This window comes from Artemia sp. Qi Xiang Cuo, chromosome 6 (genome assembly GCF_049724085.1).
Source record: "Artemia sp. Qi Xiang Cuo chromosome 6, ASM4972408v1, whole genome shotgun sequence".
In the NCBI taxonomy this organism is placed as follows: domain Eukaryota; kingdom Metazoa; phylum Arthropoda; class Branchiopoda; order Anostraca; family Artemiidae; genus Artemia; species Artemia sp. Qi Xiang Cuo.
In genome coordinates this window covers 1,918,716-1,936,173 of record NC_142799.1, presented here as the reverse complement: position 1 = coordinate 1,936,173, position 17,458 = coordinate 1,918,716, and positions in this window count along the sequence as shown.

Below are 17,458 nucleotides of genomic sequence, written 5' to 3'. Positions count from 1 at the left end.
AGCTGCTAGGGTTGGTATCGCGCACCGATTTCCTTTGTATTTTAGAAGTAACTATTTTTCCAAATAAGATTTTCAAGGTTTTCAGATTGTAAGCATTTCTGCATCTATTATAAAGTATTGTGAAATTATACCGTATAACCTGACCTCCAATTCCAAACAAAGAAGTTTTGATTTTTTGTTTTTAATGGGCTACCAATATAGCTTTGCATGTTCATCGTCCCCATCATTAGATCCTGATTTCTAGGTCCGAATTTACCTTCCTAGTAGCACAAAATGCAATTATACGAGGGAAATTCCAAAAAAATACGTAAAATTATCTTGAACAAGGTAATGGTAACCGTTTTCTATTACTGTGAAGAAGTTGTATCTGTGAACCTTTTTAGAAGGCTGAAGAACTCTCTGTATTCCCCCCCCAAAAATAGTCTAAAAGATGGAAACATCACCTGGAGAAGTGATTTGACATTGAAGGAAGTTCGTTAAAAAATCCATCGTAATAATGAACGTTGTGAATCCATCAGCTAAAAACACAAACAAACAAAAAAAAATGCTAGGACGACATCTTTTCCGTCCTAGCCGAGTGGGGCCGTCCTAGCCGAGTGGATTGGTCCGCTAGATTTAGGATTCTTTGTCCGAGAGGGCGAGGCTTCGAATCCTTGTATACCAAATTATTTGGTTTGGGAAGAGGGTTAGTGTTGTGACTCTGTAAGCTCAGCCTGAGTCAACCGAGCTCTAAATGGGTACTCGGAGAAATCCGGGAAAGGCAAACAGGAAGCATGTGCGAAAGCACAGGATGGTTGCCTCCCAGCCCCTTATTGCACATCCTGGATGAAGGGTCAAGAAATGGAGATCAGCACCGCCAACAGGGACTGTAAAGTCAAATGCCGTATTCTCTGCCTTTACCCTATATTATTTTAGGCTATTCTATTTTTTTCAATTTGGTTTAATAAAGTTTTTTGCTTTTTTTTTGAAAAACTTATTTCGTGTAAAAACTTTTTTTTAATTAATAACATAACAAAAAGAAAGAAGAACTGCATCACCTTTACAATCAAGATTACTGCAAAAGATAAAGGAATGTTTTGCTTATGCTAAGATTTATTTCTGAAAGCCCTAATAACTTTGGTTTGATAAGTTTATAAAATAGAAAACGATAAAAATGAATTTTGTGTGTAGTACAGGGCAAATTATGTTCTGGTTTTTAAAAGGCACCAATCACACCACGTCATGCTCCGACTGGATCTGAGACTATTAGATCAGCTATTGGTGAAAAAAGTGGTATTACCAGAAATGAGTGGAAATCACGATGCTAGTCAAACTGTCGATGAAATGGCTCGGCACTTTTCTCAAATTTGGGAAAAAGTTAAATTACATGTTGAAAACTGGCCAGGAGGTTCTTTTGAGCAATACTTGCCTGATCCTAGCGATATTAGTCTTTTTCTTCGGAAAACTAGTTAGCAGAAGGTGACAGAAATTGTGAGTGAAATGCGAAATAGAGCGGCTGGAGCGGATGTGATGTCTCTGAAAGTAGTGAAGTATGTTTTACCCGTGATATTGCCGAGTTACATTGATTTAATCAATGGTTGTCTTGAAGAAGGGGAATTTCCTAATCAATTTAAACATGCCAGAGTAGTGACATTGCATGACTGTGGTGAACGAGAAGATTTCAGCAATTATAGACCTATTTCGCTACTCCCTATTCTGTCTCGAGTTTTTGAAAACATATTATATAAACGAATGGCTGAGTTCCCGGAAAGGAAGAATTTCTTTTATGCAAACCAATTTGTTTTCAGACAAGGATACCCTACGGAGCATTAAGTTCAGTATTTGACATCTATGATTAATGGAGCTTTGGATGGGAAGTTGAAAGTGGTGACTTATTCTTAGACACCTTTAAGGCATTCGACACAGTAGACCATTCTTTTGAAAAAACTTGGACAACTGTGGTATTAGAGGAAATGCTCTTGAAATATTTCATCATATTTAAGTCATCGATCTATGTATGTGCAACTGAATTATTTGAAATCAAGTGATTACCATGTTCGTTGCGGTGTTCCCCAGAGGCCCACTCTCGGCCCTTTTTTCTTCTCAATATAATATCACAGCAAATCGGGTCTAGTTGTCTGGGGCAGATTACCTTCATATTACCCATAGTTGCAAGAGCTTACAATAGGATACTCGACCATAAGACGTCAAAAGTCAATGAAATACCTAGGCGTAATAATTGATGAGACATTAAGTTTTTCAGAGCATGTGCAGTGTATATCTTTGAAAGTAGCAAGAATATAGGTATAATAAGAAAGCTAAAGCATTAGTTTCCACAGAAAGTTTTACGTATTTTGTATTTTTATTAGTCAATCCTTATTCACTATACTGTTGTTCTGTTTGGTCTGGAACATTTTATGTTTACCTGAGATCTTTGCATGTTCTTCAGTATTCAGCTTTGCATGCTATTTATGGAATTGATAGACTTGCCTCAGTTCGAAATATTTATCCGCGAATCCGTATTTTACCGTTTTCAGGGTTGTGCTTATTGAACCAGTATTGTCTGTATGTACTTTAGTACTTTATGTACTTTAGTACTTTATGTACTTTATCATTATTGCTTTATGTAATAATGTAATGCCAGTATGTACTTTATCATTATTTTATAAGCTTCAACTAATGTATGATATTATTAATAATATTGCTACAATGTGTCTTCGTCATATGTTTGAGACAGCTGCTGATGCCCATGGACATTTAACGAGCCAGGTTGGTATGTATAGAAGGCCCATTAGAGTGTTTGCGAGGTCTGCTTTCTCTGCTCGTCATATTCTTCTGGTACTGTGGTATCAGACGCCATCTTCTATTAGGGATATTGCTGAAAGGTCTGGCTTCCCTGAGCAGTTGAGGCACCGTTGCCTGCAGGTTCATGAATTCTTTTTTTTTCTCAAGAAATTCTATATGTTTAATATGTTTAATATATTTTTTTTGTTTTGTTTTGAAATGGGAACCCGAATGCACTAATGTAAGTGCTATAAGTTTTTTTTTGGAGTGGTAATACAGGCCTAGTTTACTGGGCTTCATTTTGTTGTTAATTTTTTTGGGAATAAATCATATTTCCATTAAAAAAAAAAGAAGTCATCCTGTTGCTTAAAATTGGATGTAAACAAAATCATTTGTGTGGCTCCTTCTGCCACCACCACATTTACTCGCATTTTGAGTCTAATTGTTCAATTCTAATATTTTGGGCAAAAATTTGTTTATGTATAACACAGCAAGACTATAAAAAGCAAGTGAAATTACCTTTTTTAAATAAGTTCTTTACTAAATACTTTTCAGTTCAAAAGTTTTTTGAAGCCACAAGAGGTTGTTGTTGTTGTTTAGGGCTTGACGCGTTTGACCAATAGATAATGTGCGTTGGTATCACTCAATTATTTTTTACCTTCTGTAATCACTAGCTAGCTTGGGTGTCACATCAGTCAATACTCATTGAACCTGATCATGTATCACTTCTATTGATATTGGTTGGGGGATATTCACCTGCAGCAACTGCCTGTGTTGAAAAACCGGAATCAGTATAATGCAGCTCTGCTTTGTCATACATCAATTAAAATTCACATACAACACAACTAAAATAAATAATACAAATTTGCATTATAACTGTCACATATATAAAAATCTAAAAAGATAAGATAAAGATAATAAAAACAAATATAATAGTAGATGTGATAACTCTCAAATCAACTATTATAAAAATAAAAAAATTAAAAATCTTACAGGGAATGGACCAAACCAGAAGTCTTAACAAATCTAGCTAAAAGGCTTGTACATAGTCATCTAGCCCAAAGAGGAGACGTGTAATGTCCCAGAACAGAACGCATTGTGAATGCCTTAAATTTCTTCCCACAGCAATTCCTTAGTATTACCCTCCCTTTTTCATATTTTTTACAGTTGAAGAGGATCTTTCGTATGTCTTCATACACTCTACATGTATCGCAGTTGGGGGAATGGGCCATTTTCCAATGAAATTGTGTTGATTTTGTCTTTGCATGGCAACTTGTCTAAGACTAAAGAGACAAGTGAAGTTGAAAGGATGCGAGATGAGAGATACAGTTCTTTTGATGGCTGCTTGTAACCATACAGATCCAAGAGCTGGGTATGGAAAGAATGGAGCCAAACCTGTTCTTCCTCCAAAATTTTGGAACTGATTGAAGACAGGAATTCAGGACCAGTAATAGGAGTTTGAGTGACCAGACCCAGATGGGAGGCTTGTCTTTCAGCCTGGTCTGCTAATTCATTTCCTGTTATACCACAGTGTACTGGAACCCATATGCATAGAACTGATATACCCTTTCTTGCAAGTTGTGTAGCCAAATTTTCAATCTCAATGGCAACATTTCTTGCTTGGTGTTAATGTTGCTGGTATGAAAGGTAAACCAGAGCTGATAGTGAATCAGTGCAGAAAATATACTTCTGATGTTTGATTTCTGTTTGGCTTGATATGGTTTGAAGATAAAACTTACTTGCCATAAGTTCTGCAGAGAAAATTTTCAGGTAGGGGGTAAGTAGTAGGAAAGGGACAGGCTCTGAGAGGGTATAACTACTGCACAGCTGGATTTTTTTCCGTCTTTGAGCTATCTGTATAAAGTTGGATGCAGTCCTGATATTCTGAAAACTTTCCCAGGAATATAATTTTCATCACTGCTTGGGAAAGGCCCTCCTTTTTTCCAATGCCGAACATAGGAATAATCAGTTTCCAATTACTTTGGAGGCCCTGAGAGAATCATCATCCAAATTAGCAGTCATCCTGTCGGTCTCTATGGACTCTTCCATGCCAGGAAGGCAAAGGAATCTCTGGAAAGAGGGCATCTCTGTTGGTTTGCAGTGGACATCAAGGTTGTGGTGGCTAATGATTCCTTTGTAGACAATGTGATTCTTGAGTCTTATCTTCCTAGCAAAATATCTTGCAATGAAATATTTTCTTCTGGAGTGAAGAGACTGGATCTCCACTTCACAGTACATAGCAATACGAGTTGGTTTTAGGCAACCAAGGGCTCTTCGTAAGATTGCATGGAGGGTAGTGGTTTCTTCAGGAGACATTTCTTAGCAGATCCATACATAAATGATCCATAGTCTATCTTGGATATCACCACTGACTTGACAATGGTTGAAGCAAAGGCTGTGGGGGCTCCTCTTCTTCCAAGATAGAGAGCATTAATGAAGTTTTGTTTTTGTTTGAGACTGCCAATTGGCTCATCTAAATGAGGTTTCCATGTCAATTTTGGTCAAATACAACTCCCAGAAACCTTGCATGTTCTGCGACCACAATCCCTTGTCCATTCAGTTTCACCAGTGGTTTGAAAGCAGCCAGGTTATTCATTTTGCGGAAAACACACTAACTGACTTATGGCTTGAGAAAACCATATTATTACTTTTTGCCCGAATTGATAGCATATCTACAGCTTTTTGTGAAGCTGACTGTAGCCTAAGCATAAAGGGTCTCTCCCCACAACTGCATCAGCGTACAGAAAAAGCTCTGCTCTAAGGATATTTTCCAGTCTTATATAATGACAATAAACTGGGAAGAGAAGTGGACTTAGAACAGTCCCTTGAGGGAGTCCAGTGTCATAGGCTTTCCTCTTAAACTCTTAGTAGGACAGTGTTGGGTCAATTACTCCAAAAAGTATTTAAGTATAAGTACCAAGTACTCAACCCAAGTTGTAATTAAGTATCAGTACTAAGTACTCGAAGTACTCGAATTGTACATAAGCACTTAGTACTTAAGTACGGAAGTACTGGCTTGAAGGCTTTTCTTTGCATGGTAAAAAATATGGTTAGGTTTACGGAGAGAAACATACATTAGTTGTTCCATTATTTCCAGTGGAGAAGTGAAAAGGATCTCTGTTCTTGTACCACCAGGGCTGTATCCAGGGGAGATCTGGACCAATGAAGACCGGTCACTTTTTGACAGATTGACAAATTCGTCAACAAATGACTGGTCTTCATTGGTCCGGATTCCGGAATCTGATGCCAGAAATCTGTCAATGAAATCTGTACCTTTACTTAACCCATGAAAATTTCACCTAAACAGATGCCATAGCACTATGATCAATAGCATAGTTTAACATCCCACAACTTCGAAAAAAGATGTCTGAAAAAAAGCCTTTATTTTAATGAGGAGTCATGATATCTATGTTTACTTTTAAAAGCAAAAACTTCTCGAACTTAGCATCTTCTAAGTGGTTTCTTTTTACAGTCAATACATCTCCTGCAACGGAAAATGGGCGTTCAACAGGTGCAGATGATAGGAGAGGGGTATTAAATTTTATATAGTTTGCCAAATTTTGGATAGTCTTTCAGAGAATCAAGGGTCCTCCTACTGTGTTGAAGAAATTTGAAGAATTCAGCTTTGAGACTAGTATCTATATTTACTTCTTGATTACTGACAGCATTATCATCTTCCATAAGCAAATATAAATCATTAGCTTCATTGGTACCAGACTTCTCAGCCCTTTCAGCTAGCTCATCACTAGGGACAAGCATGGCTACATTTTTCATTGCCAAGTTCACTATATCTATTATTGGTTTTTTTTTCCTTGCAAGGCTGGAATCAACAAACGTAATTTGAAACTCTGACAAGATTAAGTAGCTATGAATATTTCACTGAAGGCTTTCTCTTTCAGTTCCATTGAGAAAACAAGTGACAAGCGTTCACGCAAATCACCTAAAATGACCTCTACTAATGGCAAAGCATGCTTGAGAATACGTATATTCTGAAGTCATTTTCATTTAATCTCCAAACCATAAAGTACTGGCAAAACAGCACCAAGATACCAATTTTTTTGCCTTGCAAAAAATCGAAGGCTTGGCACAATTGATCTGTAATAAGCACATACTCCTTTGGCAGATCCCTCTCCACTGGTTTCAACTTTAGAAGCTTCAGTTCTTCACAGGCACTGGAGAGCTTTTTTGCATCAGATTTGGCTACAACACGCTTTACTGTATCACGGAGAGAGTTCCAGTGTGTAGCATTTGGTACAACTGGGCACCTTCCAGCAATTTCAAAAAGCTTGTCGGCACCTTTTGTGCTATGATTTGTCGCATTCCATATGGTTTGGCATTTGGACATGGTGGATTGATGAAGTCTTCTTGAAGATGGAAATTAGCTGAAAACACTCGGATTAATATAATTAACTATATGCTTTGTCCCTGGTGTGATTGAGCTACAAAGCCACGCTACAGCTCACCCCTTTCTGAATTCTGTCAAACTGTCAGACACTTTGTTTCTGAAGTTTAAATGTAGTTGTGCATAATTACTGGACAGTTAAGGCTGTTGAAAGATCATGGTAATGAAATAATAGTTGCCAAATACAATCCTATTTTTACAAGCCTGATGTGTCCTATAATTGCGAAGACTAAAATTATTTGATTTCTTCACCATACACTTACCTTCAGATACTTGTAAAAGATGGTAATGATCTTAAGAGATTATTTGATATTCTTGATTGGACGATCACCTGTTCTTCATCGAAGGCAACACTATAGCGCTGAATATAGTGAAGTCCATACGACTCAAATGTTTTATTATTATTTATTTTATATTTTTTTTCCGAGGCACTTCATATGGAAGGGGTCGTCACGTAAACTTCGGAGGGGGCTCTTTCGGTTGGAAATCAGAAGTTCTAGTGTCCTTTTTAAGAGTCAAAAGTGATTGGAGGTCAACTAGCCCCCCCGCGCCCATTTTCCCAAATGCATACGATAAAAATTTTCAGATAGCCATTTCGTTAAAAATAGTTCAAAGATCATATAACAAAAATGTCAGTGTCAACACACAACCCCAGGGCTCAGGGGCCAGGAGTTGCAAGTTATGACCTGGGGGCATATATGGTTCTTATGGAAGGAATACTCGTATAAATTTCAAAGAGGGATCATTTGATTGGAAATTGAAAGTTTTAGTTCACTTTCTCAGAATCAAAAGAGATCAGAGGATAACCAGCCGCCTCCCACGCCTTTTTTCCCAAATGCATCCGATAAAAATTTAGAGATAGCCATTTTGTTAAAAATAGTTCAAAGATCATATAACAAAAACTCCGGTGTCGACCCCCCCAAGGCCTGGGGGCAGGAGTTTTAAGTTAAGCCCTGGTCGCATAAATGGTTCTTATGCTCGTGTAAACTTCAGAGAGGGTTAATTGGATTGTAAATTGAAAGTTCTAGTTCACTTTTTAAAATTCTAATTCTAGTTTCAAGTTACCCAGAGAGAGCTAATTTCATTGGAAATTGAAAGTTTTAGTTCACTTTCTAAGAATCAAAAAAGATCCGAGGGCAACTAGCCCCCCCCCCCACGCCCTTTTTTCCTCAAACCCATCCGATAAGAATTTTGAGATAGCCATTCTTTTAGGAATAGTTCAAAGATCATATAACGAAAACTCAGGTGTCAACACAATCCCCCAGGGCCTGGGAGCAGGCGTTGTAAGTTAAGCCCTGTGGGCATATTTGGTTCTTATGAAAGGGATGCTCGTATAGATATCAGAGAAGGGTAATTTGATTGGAAATTGAATGTTTGAGTTCACTTTTTAGGAGTCAAAAGAGATCAGAGGGCAACTAGCCCCACTCCCTAATGTCTTTTTTCCCCAACCAATTCGATAAAAATTTTGAGTAAGTCATTTTGTTCAAAGTAGTTCAAAGGTCAGATAAGAAAATTCCGGTGTCAATACAACCCCCCCAGGGCCCGGGGGCAGGTGTTCTAACTTATTCCCTTGGGGTATATATGTTCTTATGGAAAAGATGTTCGTATAAACGTCATTTATTAAAAAAAATTCCACAAAATAAGTTTTTCAAAGAAAAGTAAAGAACTCTGTTAAGCAAAAAATGAGCAAAAAAAAAATCAAATAATCTACCAAGCGTGGAACTACCACAAATCAGCATCGATAAATAAATGAAACCCAAACAAACAGAAATTAAAATTAATAACATAGTCAAACTCAAAACGAGTAGAAATTAACACAAGTTGGGCGCAAACCCCCTTTGCCTTCCCATGGCCAGAACAAAATATGCACTTTATTTAAAAAATATTAATGTTTTTACTTTTATAAGTTAAAAAAATCAAATAATATTAACATTTTGATTACTAAATATCAGTGTATGTATATTAAACTGACAATGCACATTCATTTGTATTTTTTTAATCTTTTCGTTATATCTTTTCAGTTTTTAAGACTTTATAGTTTGGCCTGCTATGTGAATGCTGGAGAAAAATTTCAACAATTTTTAACAACATACACCCTTTTAAAAATCTGTAAACAAATAGTAATGTTTAATTTAGTTTCATACCTCCTCTAGTTGACCTGAAATGGAAAACATGATACCTCGCAAAAATGGAAACATGATACTCGCAAAAAAATCTATTTACTTTCTTTGATAGCTTCAATACACTTACGCTATTTTGATTTGGTTAAATTTTAAGAGCAGAAGTAGCCCCGAGAGTTTGAATATAATACCTCCAGTCGTTCTTGGGATACTGCTGAGATGCCTTATTGGGAATTAGCATTATCACAGTGCATTTTGATTTAATCTTAAGGCAACATTTAGGTTTTAAATATAATGGGCAAATGGAAGGCTGGGTGTGGGAGGATAGGAGTGGAAGGGGGATTAGTTGTCCTCCAATCACTTTCGACTATTAAAAAGGCATCAGCCCTTTCTATTTTCAATCGAATGAGCCCTTTTCGAAGTTCTAACGACAACTCCTTCGATACGAAGTGGCCTGGTGTAAACAACAACAATAACAAAAAATAATACATTATACCCATATCGATCTTTCAGAGGCAACGCTGTAGCGTTGCCTATAGTAAAGGCCATACGGCTCCAATGTTTTATTATTATTATTTTTATCTATTTTTTCCCAGAGACACTTCATACGGAAAGGGTCGTCGTAGAAACTTCAAAGGGGGCTCATTCGATTGGAAATCCAGGGTTCTAGTGCAACTTTAAATAGTCGAAAATGATTGGAGGGCAACTAGCCCCCCCCCACGCCCATCAGTCCCCTCCCCATATCCAATCAAAATTTTGAGATAGCCATTTTGTTCAGCGTAGTTGATTTCCAGATTCAGGGCAAGGGTTTTAATGTATGCCCAGGGGGTATATAAGGTTTTTAGAGAGGGTGTTGTTGTAGAAACTTCAAAACAGGCTCAATCGGTTGGAAATTAAAGGGCTAGTTTCCATTTTAATTGTCGAAAGTGATTGGAGTGCAACTAGCACCCCCCCCACGCCCATCATTTCCCCAAACACATCCAATCAAAATTTTCAGATAGCCATTTTGTTCAGTGTAGTTGATTTTCAGATAGAAATTTTATTTCTGAGGAGGATACTCCCCCACAACCCTCAGGGCAAGGGTTTGAAGTTATACCCTGGGGGCATATAAGGTTTTTATAGAAGGTTTTGTCGTAGAAACTTCAAAAAAGGATCATTCGATTGGAAATTCAAAAAGCTAGTGCCTTTTTTAATAGTCGAAAGTGATTGGAGGGCAACTAGCCCCCCCACGCCCATTACTTCCCCAAACACAGCCCATCAAAATTGTGAGATAGCCATTTTGTTCAGCGTAGTTGATTTTCAAATAGAAAATATGTTTTTGAGGAGGACACTCTCCCACAACCCTCAGGGCAAGGGTTTTAAGTTATGCCCTGGGGGCATATAAGGTTTTTATAGAAGGTGTTGCCGTAGAAACTTCAAAACAGGCTCATTCGATTGGAAATTCAAAGGGCTAGTGCCCTTTTTAATATTCGAAAGTAATTGGAGTGCAACTAACCCCCCCCCCTATGCCCATCATTTCCCCAAACACATCCAATCAAAATTTTGAGATAGCCATTTTTGTTCAGCGTAGTTGATTTCCAAATTGAAAAAATATTTTTGAGGAGGACACTCCCCCACAACTCTCAGGGCAAGGGTTTTAAGATATGCCCGGGGGGCATATAAGGTTTTATAGAAGGCGTTGCCCTAGAAATTTCAAAACAGGCTCATTCGATTGGAAATTAAAGGGCTAGTGCCCTTTTTGATTGTCGAAAGTGATTGGAGGGCACCTAGCCCCCCCCCCACGCCCATCATTTCCCCAAACATATCGAATCACACTTTTGAGATAGTCATTTATTTTAGTGTAGCTTATTTGCAGACGGAAATAATTTAATTTAGGTGGAAACTCCCCCACAACCCTCGGGGCAAGGGTTTTAAGTTATGCCGTTGGGGTACATAAGGTTTTAATAGTAGGTATTATCGTAGAAACTTCAAAACAGGCACATTCAATCAGAAATTCAAAGGGCTAGTGCCCTTTTTAATAGACAAAAGGGATTGGAGGGCAACAAGCCCCCCCCCACGTCCATCATTCCCCCAAACACATCAAATCAAAATTTTGAGATAGCGATTTTGTTCAGCGTAGTTGATTTCTTGATAGAAAATATTTTTTGAGGAGGACAATCCCCCATAACCCTTAGGGCAAGGGTTTTAAGTTATGCCCTGGGGGAATATAAGGTTTTATAGGATGCGGTGTCGTAGAAACTTCAATAAAGGCTCATTCGCTTGGAAATTCCGAGGGCTAGTGCCCTTTGTAATAGTCGAAAGTGATTTGAGGGCAACTAACCCCCCCCCCCGCTCTCACGCCCACCTTTTCCCCAAACACATCCAATCAAAATTTTAAGATAGCCATTTTCTTCAACGTAGTTTTAAGATCTGGAAATTAGGTCTTTGGGGATTACAACTCCCCCAAAGCCCTCAGGCCAAGGGTTGTAATTTAAGGATTCTCCGAATCCTCCATATTATTTCTTATGGAAGGGATGCTCGCTGAAAACGATTTACTTGTATATTAACAATTTACTCTTTTTTAGTTCTTACAATATTTCAAACTGAAATAAAAATTACAGTGAAAAAAAATCTTTAATTGATGGCTCTTTCAACAATTAAAATTATTATGTGTCATATGTTAATGTCACATTGGTTTATATCGTACAAAACTGTCCAAGACACATTTAGTTTTGCCATTTTTTTTAACTCTGCCATTTTTTCTAACTAATCGTGTTAGTTTGTTATCAAAACATTCTATGGCTTCTAGGCATTTCTATTTGAACGGAAAACTGCACCTGAAACTTTGTGGAACATGCATTTTCTCGCATGAAACACCAGAATATAATAAAATGTCAAGTTTTGGAGTGTTCCACCACTCGCAAGCAAGTGTCATTGGTATTTTTGAATCCCCATAGTCAATTTAGGGGGTGGAGGGTAGGCTAATTCTCGTAGCAGCCCCATTCCGTCGTGGTAAGGTTCATATTTTCAACACCTGGCGTCCGGACTATCATATAATCTACCAAGCATACAACTACCCCAAATCAGTATCAATAAATAAATGAAACCCAAAACGAACAAAAATTAAAATAAATACTAGAGTCAAACTCAAAACGAGCATAAATTAATGTGAGTAGGGTTCAAAACCCCTATGCTTTCTAAAAGCCAGAATATAATTTGTACTTTACTGAAAAAAAATTCAAATGAGTTTACTGAAAAAAAAAGTGTATTATTAATTTAATATACATATGCTGATATTTATTCCCTAAAATCTTAATTAATTTTTGATTTCTTAAAGTTACAAAAGTGAAAATATATCAAAGAATTGTTTTCAGTAAAGCGTCAATGACGCAGTATGTTTTAGGCTTCTGCAGTGAGACGATACCCAAACTCTTGTTTGTAGTTATTTTTATTCGATTCAAACTTGATTTGCATATTCAATTTAAGTTTCACTCGTTTCAAGATTTATTTATTCATTTACATTACATTTTCGTATATTGTATGCTTGTTCGCATTGACTGTTATTTAATTTCTGTTCGTTTTAAGTTTCATTTATACTTTAATAGCAAAATATTTGTTTTCGTTTTAAGCTTGATTTTCATATTAAATCTAAGCATTACTCGCTTTAAGATCTATTTATTCATTTATATTATTACTTGTTGTATGTTTTTTGCTATGATTGTTTATTTAAATTCTGTTCGTTTTGGGTTTCTTTTATTCTTTAATAGTAATTTCTGGTCGTTTTAAGCATTAAGTTTAGAAGCTATTTGTATATGCTGATGTTAACTTTAAAATATCCTTCAATTTTATTTTAAAAAATTATTTTTCTGAATGTTTTTTTTAATTAACACTATAAAAATGTCAAGCCTTCCAATCACTTTCGACTATTAAAAAGGGCACTAGGCTTTTCAATTTCCAATAGAATGAGCCTTTTTGGAAACGATAACGTTTTCTATAAGCACTTTATATGCCCCAGGGCATAAATTACAACCCTTACCCTAAGGTCTGTTAGGGTGGTTGTCATCCTCTAAGACCGAATTTCCAGAGCTTTCAACTACGTTAAACAATATGGCTATCTCAAAATTTTTATTTGATACGATTGGGGAAACGGTGGGCGTGAGAGGGGCGGTAGTCACTCTCCAATCACTTTCAACTATTAAAAAAGGCCCTAGCCCTTTCAATTTCCAATCAAATGAGCCCTTTTGAAGCTTTACGACAAAACTTTCAATAAAAATCTCGTATGCCCCCAGGGCATAACTTACAATCCTTGCCCAGAGGGCTGGGGTGATGTCATTCTCAAAGACCTAATTTCCAGAACTTTCTACTACGTTGAACAAAATCGCTATCTGAAAATTTTGATTGGATATGTTTGGGGAAATGGTGGGCGTGAGAGGGGCGGTAGTTACTCTCCAATCACTTTTAACTATTAAAAATGGCCCTAGCCCTTTCAATTTTCAATCAAATGAGCCCTTTTGAAGTTTCTACGACAAAACTTTCAATAAAAATCTTATATGCGCCCAGGGCATAACTTACAATCCTTGCCCTGAGTGCTTGGGGGCATGTCATTCTCAAAGACCAAATTCCCGGAGCTTTCTACTACGTTGAACAAAATGGCTATCTGAAAATTTTGATTGGATGTGTTTGGAGGAATGGTGGGCGTGAGAGGGGGGTTAGTTACCCTCCAATCACTTTCGACCATGAGAAAGGGCACTAGCCCCCTCAATTTCGAATTGAATGAGCCCCTTTTGTAGATTTACGACAACTCTATCTATAAAAACCTTATATGCACCTAGGGCAGAACTTACAACCTTTGCCCTAGGGGCTCTGGGGGGTTTTTCATCCTTAAATACATAATTTCCAGGAGTTTCAACTACGTTGAACAAAATGGCTATCTATAAACTTTGATTGAATGTTTTTGGGGAAATGGGGGGCGTAAGAGGGGGGTTAATTACTCTCCACTCACTTTCGACTATTAAAATGGGCAATTTCAATTTCCAATCAAATGGGTCCCTTTTGAAATTTCTATAAAAACTTTCTATATAAACTTTATATGCCCCAAGGGCATAACTTACAAACCTTGCACTGAGGGCTCTAATGGTCTTATCATCCTAAAAGACCTAATTTCAAGAATTTCAACTACGTTGAACAAAATTTATATCTCAAATTTTGATTGGATATGTTTGGGGGAATGATTGGCGTCGGGGGGGGGGGGGGGCGTTAGTTGCCCTCCAATCACTTTTGACTATTAAAAAGGGCACTAACCCTTTGAATTTACAATCTAATGAGCCTGTTTTGAAGTTTCTACGACAAAGCCCTTCTATAAAACCTTATATGCCCCCAGGGCATAACTTAAAACCCTTACCCTGAGGGTTGTGGGGGAGTGTCTTCCTCAAAAATATATTTTCTATCTGGAAATCGACTACACTGAAAAAAATGGCTATCTCCAAATCTTGATTGGATGGGTTTGGGGGAATGATGAGCCTGGGGGAGGGGGGGGGGGGGCTAGTTGCCCTCCAATCACTTTTGACTATTAAAAAGGCACTATAACTCACAATTTCCAATCGAATGAGCCCCGTTTGAAGCTTTTACGACGACCCCTTCTGTATGAAGTGCCCTGCTCTAAAGAAAAAAAAATAATAAATAGTACATTGTGCCAACAGCGTTCTTAAATGCCCTCAGGGCATAACTTCAAACCCTGGCCCCGGGGGTTTTGGGCGAGTGTCCCCCTCAAATGCATATTTTCTATCTGGAAATAAACTACGTGGAACAAAATGGCTATCTCAAATTTTGATTGGATGTGTTTGGGGGAATGTTGACCGTGAGGGGGGGGGCTAGTTGCCCCCCAATCACTTTAGACCATTTAAAACGGCACTAGCCACTCTAATTTCCAATCGAATGAGCCCTTTTCGAAGTTTCTACGACAAATCCTTCGATACGAAGTGCCCGGGTATGGAGGAAAAAAAAACACATTCTGCCCACATCGTTCTTTACTGCCTATGATAGAGGGCTCATTTTATCGAAAATTGACAGTTCTAATTCATTATTTAAGAGTCAAGAGACATCGGAGGGGAACTAGCGCCCCCACACCCTTTTTTCCCCAAACCCCTTCGATACAAATTTTGAGATAGCAATTTTTTAAATAGTTCAAAAATTAGATAACAAAAACTCCTGTCATAAAGATTGTGTTGGGGGCGTCTATGGTTCTTATGAAAGGGGTGCTTGTATAAATTTCAGAGAGGGCTCTTTTTATTGGAAATTGAAACTCCTAGTTCACTTTTTTAGAGTCAACAGAGATCCGAGGGCAACTAGCCCCCCCCCCCCCCAAGAAAACAATAACTCTTTTATTCCCAAACCCGTCCAATAAAAAATTTGAGGTAGACATTTGGTTAAAAATAGTACAAATGTCAGATGACAAAACTCCGGTGTCGATACAACCCCTCAGGGCCGAGAGGCAGGTGTTTTACATTATGTCCTGGGGGAATATATGGTTGTTATGGAAGGAATGCTCCTATAAACTTCTGAGAGTGCTCATCTGATAGGAAATTGAAAGTTCAAGTTCACTTTTTAAGAGTCAAAAGAGATCCTATGGCAATTACCCCTCCGCCCTCGTGCCCTTTTGCGCGAAACTCATCCCATAAAAATTCTGAGATAGCTATTATGTTATAAATAGTTCAAAGGTCAGATAATAAAAACTCTGCTGTTAATACAACCCCCCAGGGCCTGGGGGCTACGTTGCAAGTTATGTCCCGGGGACATATATGATTCTTATGGATGGGCTGCTCGTATAAACTTCAGAGAGGGCTCATTTGAATGTAAATTGAAAGTTATAGTTCACTTTTTAAGAGTCAGAAGAGATCGGACGGCAACTAGCCCCCCTCCCCATGCTTCTTTCCTCAAACCCATCTGATACAAAGTTTGAGATAGCCATTTTCCAAAAATAGATCAAAGGTCAGATAACAAAAAATCAGGTGTTAACACAACCCCAGGGTCCAGTGGGCAGGCGTTTTAAGTTATGTCCTGGGGGCGTATATAGTTCTTATAAAAGGGATGCTCGTATAAACTTGAGAGAGGGCTCATTTTATTGGAAAATGAAAGTTCTAGCTCACATTTTAAGAGTCAAAAGAGATCCGAGTGCAACTAGTCCCTCCGCGCTCTTTTTCCCCAAATCAATCCAATGACAATTTTGAGATAGCCATTTTGTTATAAATAGTTCAAAGTTCAGATAAAAAGCTCAGGTGTCGATGCAACCCCCCCCCCACGGCCTGGGGGTAGGCAATGTAAGTTACGCTCTGGGGGCATATATGTTTCATATGGAAGGGATGCTCGTATAAACTTCGGAGAGGACTCATTTGATTGGAAAAGGAAAGTTTTAGTTCTCTCTTTAAGAGTCGAAAGAGATCCGAGGGTAAATAGCCCCACCCTCTCTTTCCCTTTTTCCCCAAATCCTTCCGATACAAATTCTGAGATAGTAATTTTTTTTAAATAGTTAAGACACCAGATAATAAAATTTTCAGGGTCGACCCAACCCCGCAGAGCCTGGGAGCAAGGGTTTTAAGTTATATCCCAGAGGCGGGTTCTTATGTAAGGGGTGGTCGTATAAACTTCGAAGGTGGCTCATTTGATTGGAAATTGATTCTAAATTATATTTTGATGAGTCAAAAGTTAAAAATGAGTCAAAAATGTGCCCTGGGGGCATATAAGGTTTTAATGGATGGAATGGTCGTATAAACTTCGGAAGGGGCTTATTCGATTTTAGATCAGAATTTCTAGAGCCCTTCTCAAGATTCGAAAGTTATCAAAGGGCAGCTAGTCCCCACCCCTGGCCATTTTTCCCCAAATACATCCAATCAAAATTTTGAGATAACTATTTTCTTCAAAATAGTTTAAAGATCAAATAATAAAAACTCGGGGGTCAACATATCCCCCCAGAGTCCGACAGCAAGTGTTATAAGCTATGCCCCGAGGGTATTTAAAGTTTACGTAAAGGATGGTAGTAAATACTTCAGAGATGGCTCGTTTGATTGGGAATTGAAAGTTATAATTACCTTTGTAAGAGTCATCAAAAGTGATTGGACTGTATTTACGCCCCCCCCCCCTCTTTCCCCCAAATACATCCGATATAAATTTTGATCCCGACATTTTGTTCAAAATAATC